We start from the raw sequence: 5,976 nt of genomic DNA, 5'->3' as shown, positions 1-5,976 counted from the left end.
TACTACTACTACTACTACTACTACTACTACTACTATTATTATTATTATTAGTAGTAGTATTATTATTATTATTATTATTATTATTGTTATTATTGTTATTGTTATTGTTGTTATTGTTATTGTTATTGTTGTTATATTATTGTTATTTATAATTTGTACAATTAACCTCCATGTGGTTCGACCCCGGTCTTGCCGGGTTATTTATTATTTCGACACTCCTGCACTTGAGAGAAGATATTAATCTTTTCGTCGTGTCACTGGAATATACATGATGGTCATTGTTTAATGCTTATTGACAAGGACCTTTAATCAATGATGTTTCTTACAGTAAAGCAATCCCAAAAGCCCAACTAAGAACTTTTAAAACACAATTCATATAAATTTGTCATATTTGATATAGGTATTTTCTTGCAAGACATTAAAAAAAGAAAAATGTTATTGATTGCCACTTATTCTAGCATATCAATTCTTGAGTTGTAAGACATTTCTTGACAATAATTTTTTCGACTAAAATAAACAAAACCCAAATTCAAATTCTTACTTTAGTTAACTACAACAACTCAAATCTAAGATCTTTTCTCCAATCCATAGAACTAAAATCAAAATTTCTTTTAAGGACAAGATTTCTAGGAAAGGAATAACCTTTTAAGGTTGGCTATACACCAAAAATTTAAAAGATCGTTAATTACTACAAATCTTAAAACCCATTTGCAAAATCTCAAGAAAAATCTACTAAACACAAATAAAAAAATAGTACAACACATGAACATAGATACACATACAGAGAGAGATTTTTTAAATTTTATACAAATAACAACTTTAATATGGTATTTAATGGAAGAAAAAAGTAGTGTAAAATGTGATTCTAAAAGGCTAAATCACATGAAATTTAGCAGATTAAAACCTCAAACAAGTACACTCTACTATAAATAATAATAATAATGATAATAATAATAAAATTATAAAAACAACTTATTAAGAGCTCAAAAAAAGTGAAAATTAGATTATGAGTCATTAAGATATGAATACCAGATGAAGCGAGTCCTATTTGGTGATCTCAGCTTCTTTCATTTTCTATGGAACAACCTCATCGAATACAAAACAGAGATATAAATCACTCTGACATTTAAAAACAAAAATGGTACTGATTTAGAAAAAGATAATTTTTGAAAATGAAAGGATTGAAATAGAAATTTTAGAATTCTTTGTTCAATTTTGATGAAACACAGAGCTAAATTTAAGCATATTCCTAAAATCCCAAATCAACCAAAATATGACTCTAAGCTCAAACACTAATTTTTTGTAAGGATATACCAACAAATAAATAGATCACAAAGCATATATTAAAAAAAAACACAGAGATTGATAGAAAAAAAAAATCATATCTGGTATAAGTTGTGACAAGATTCAAGGTCTGGTGTGAGAGAGGAAGAAAAGAAGGTGACTGGTTTGCTATATCTGGACTCTAGAGGTTAGGTATGCCGGTATAATGGGTGTCATGCTCATGTTGGAAAGGGATGTGGCTAAAGTTAGGAGAATGGAGATGAAGATGGATTAATTTGATTTTGTTAGAGACTTGAGAATAAGATGAGATATGTGAAAGTTTGAATAGTGGGGGTTGAAGGAGTGGCTTGTTTGCTTAGGAGTGAGGCCGAGGATGACTGGACGTGCTAGGATTAAGAAAATTAGTGAGTATTTTTTTATATTTATAGTATCTTTTTAACTGAACTAATTTAGTTCGGTTGGAGTTTTTTTAGTTTCAGGTTTTTAAAATCGAAACCGAATCAAAGTTATTAACCTTCAGCCTGAATTAGGATTCAAAGTAAAGTGGTTGCAAAACTAGCCATTAGATCAACTTTAGAGAAAATATTGCATTGCAAAGGATTCAAAGTAAACTGGTTGGAAAACTGAATTATCCCAATTCAACCATGAATGGTAAGTACAAAGGACTCGTGAGACAGAAAATAAAGGAAATCTCAAGGTTATTAACTTTCGGCCTGAATTAGGTGTTGGATGGATTAAACTTGGTTAATCAAATAATGTTACGATGTTGTATTTAAAAACAAATGGAAAAATCAAACTGGATTTTAACATAATTAATTAGATTTTAGGTTAATTCATCAAGTCGTTTAGATTTAATTAAGTCAACCCTCTTTTAGTTATTTAAAATCTAATTAGAACAAGCCTCGTATTTTTTGTCTGTAGAGAACGTGATCCATAACTATATTCCTAAATGGGAAATGGATCAATTTCATGAGTTTTTTTGTAGCAATTATCCAACTACGCACTACAACTTTTGTCTTTCAATCCGTTCTCTCTTGCTAGCAATTATGTGAGCATCCATTTTCACACCGGAGAATTGCTCGAATTACTGGCTTTTGCACTTGTAAACTCTAATTACGAAGTAATTATTTTTTAAAGTATTTTTTTTATTAGAAAATTTATTGAAAATACTTGTAAAAAAATTAATAAAAATATTTTTTATTTTTTAAAAATTATTTTTAATATTAATATATTAAAATAATTTAAAAATACCAATAATATCAAGTAAGAGGTTAAAAAATAAAATTAACAAATAAAAAAATAATTGATTAAATTATTGATGATGATAGGTTAATAGTAGATGATTGAAATTGGCTATAATATTTTCTCAAATTAACTAGGTATGTATGTGTATTTAGATATGAGTTAAATATTTTTATTTTTTATTAAAAAAACTTGTGTGGGCATATTTTTTCAATATATTTTTATAGTTTGAAAAATCTAAGTTCAAATAAAAAATTTTATGCATACATTTAATCTAATAAATCAAGAACTATGTGTGTGAATAAATAAATAAAAATTTATTAACGATAACTAAAAATAAAACTTGAAACATCAAGAAACATGTATGGATCAAGATATTTAATTTAAAAAAATGATATTTATCGGGTTCTGTTTGCTGAATTTATTTATTGAAATAATTTTTTATTTAAGAAAACTATAATAAAAATAAAGACACAAATTAAATTCATCGAATAAAATAAATGAGGAAAATCATGCAAGGCTGCATATGTTAAAAATATTATATAAAAATATTTTTTTATTTTTAAAAATAAAATCCATCCATACAAAAGATTAAATAAACTATAGATGAATCATAAAAATTCTTCAAGTTTAAATATATAACTTAAAAAATAATTATCATTTAAAAGTGGCTCTCCAAACAAAATGAAAGAAAGAAGGGGTACTAATATAAATATAAATTAGAGAAAAAATCATAAAAAATAAATAATTATTTTTTAAAAAAAGCAATTGTCAAGTTATGTTGGGTCTAATAAGCTAGCCTTTCCCCAAGCTTATTTTTTCCAGGGCTCGCGTGATTGGGCCCTTAATTTTTGTAGTTGTTTGCCTCAATTTGTTTTTTAAAAAAATCAGTGACGTGTTGTTTAATTTATCCAGATTTTGGTTATTATGGTGGTTAAAAAATCAGGGTTTAAATTTTTTTACTCAAATCTCTATTTTTCAACTCATTTTTAACTTAAAACACTTTTAAACAATGTAGAAACCGTAATAAATCTATCTATAATTTCAAGAAATGCCAAAAGAACTTAAATCAACCCGAATTCAAAAATCAACCCAAACTTAGCTTTGTTTTTTGACGAACATTAAAGGAAAAGAACCCTAATATGAATAATCTTCGTCAAATAAAATAATTTGACACAAATATCGTTTTATTTTGACAGTTTGAATCGGTATTAACAACACTTTTTTTTCTATTTCTAAAATTCTCTCTCTTCTTTCTCAACTAGAAACTAAAAAATAATATAAATAAATTTTTATATCAGATTTAAATTAAAAAATATTGAGATTTTAAAATTATATAATTTACACGATTTTTAAAGTTTAAAGACTAATTGTATCTTTTGTGAAACTTATAATGTTTAACTGATGCTTGATATATTTTTATTTCAGTTTTTTTAAATTTTATTTTTTTATTAGAATTTAAAATTAATTAACCTTTAATTAGGAGTAAATCATAAAAAAATTTAAAATTAAAATTAAAAAAATATATAAAATTTTACCCACTTTATCTGGAATAATACATAAGAGGATAAACATTAAAGTCTTTCGCGATAAAAACACATTCCTTTTAAAATAATAATTAAGGATAACCAATTATGTAGCGACTGGCAAATTAAAAGATGACACACTACACAGTGAAATCCTGACATATCCTGTATAAAAAAAGAATAAGATATATTATTATTATTATTATTATTATTATTATGAGGTGATATCATATCATTCAATCAAGCTGAAAGAGTGAAATGACCTAGGTGTGATGGCATGAGCACAGGAGAAGGTACCAGATGGCAGCATTTGACAGGAGGGGTGATCTAGCCAAAGCAGACCAACTATTTCCACCCACAAAAATCGTACTTTTATTCGAAAGATTTAAATTAATTTAATAAACTTACCGTCTGTGAGCCTCCTCCCGCAGTGACCCGGCAAAGTTCTTACCAAATTTAACTCTCTTCGATACGCTGTCAGCAGGATCACATAGAGAGAATCATTGTTGGCTGAGATGCTAAATAAATACATGCGTAATATTATTATTTAATAATTTAATTCAAAGAGATTTTGAGAACAATAATGTAGCATACCCAAAGTTTTAAAATAATATTAAGACTGTTTTCTGAAAAAACACATAGAATTTTTCTTAAGAAAACTTTAAAATAAACAAGTCTTTGACTAATATAAACTTGTTCTGTATTTTAAACCACATGTTAACTAATATAAACTTGTTCTGTATTTTAAAAATATTTTAAAAAAATTAAAATTTTTTATTTTTTATTTACTTTAAATTAATATATTTTTAATATTTTTAAATTTTTTTTGATATGCTGATGTGATAAATAATTTTTTTAAGAAAATATTATTAATATGTATTTTGATATAAAAAATATTTGAAAAATAACAATAACTATACTTTAAAAAAGTAATTAATCTAATTTTGCATCTAAAATGATTGAATTTGGATAAATTAAAACGATTATATTATATTTAAAATACAAATTTTAATTAAATTAAATTTTAATTAGACAAGAAATTGACCTATCATCATTCAATTTTAATAAGCTTAATTCCGGCTAAAACTAACTGTAAATCTGGCCTCATCTGATCAGAAACTGTAGTCAGGCAGCATATGTTCTAGATATCCATGGACTTTTATATCGTGCAGAAAAATTCCATGGCAGACGCGTGAAGGTGCGTGGACTCCATTTCCTACGAGGGTGAGTGGGACTGTTCAAGCCTTATATCTTTGACGAAGAAAAACATACAAAAAAGAGCCAATAAAAAAAATTAAGAATGCTCTTTCCACCTGGCCACTTAAAAGGGAATCCAAGGACTGCCGTCCTTCGCAAGCCCTCAAATTCTCGGATTTTAATCGTGTCGCGATATATTCAAGTGTGGAAAGTGACGTGGAGAAAATACATTCCTGTGGATTAATAATCATACCCAGCTCTCGAGTTAATCTTGATTTGTGTAATTTAATTAATTAGATCGTATAAAAAATTGTTGTTTTTATAAAATTTAGTTGAGTTTTTTTTAAAAAAATTAGTTTAAAGTATGCAGGGCGGTAATAGCCTAATGGAAAATTTTATGATGTTTGAAGAATAACTAGTAATATTATATTAATTATTTCTTGTACACAACATAAAATAAAATGAAAATTAAAACATATAACTTGCTCAATATTTTCACTCAAGATTTCTTTTTTTATTTATATTTCTTTTTTTAAAATACATATAAAAAATAAATAGTTAGGATAACTCACTACTTTATGTACCAAGTCAACGCTAACTTAAATCTCTAATATAAATATAAAAATATTTATATATATTAATAATCGGGTTGGAGAAATATAATTATTTTATTGCTTTTTTTCCAACCTAACCACTCTCCTCTTTAACATTCACAGACAATACTAAT

This window comes from Populus euphratica, unplaced genomic scaffold, assembly GCF_000495115.2.
Source record: "Populus euphratica unplaced genomic scaffold, PopEup_1.0 scaffold274.1, whole genome shotgun sequence".
Classification (NCBI taxonomy): Eukaryota; Viridiplantae; Streptophyta; class Magnoliopsida; order Malpighiales; family Salicaceae; genus Populus; species Populus euphratica.
Note: the sequence above shows the minus strand (reverse complement) of the source record.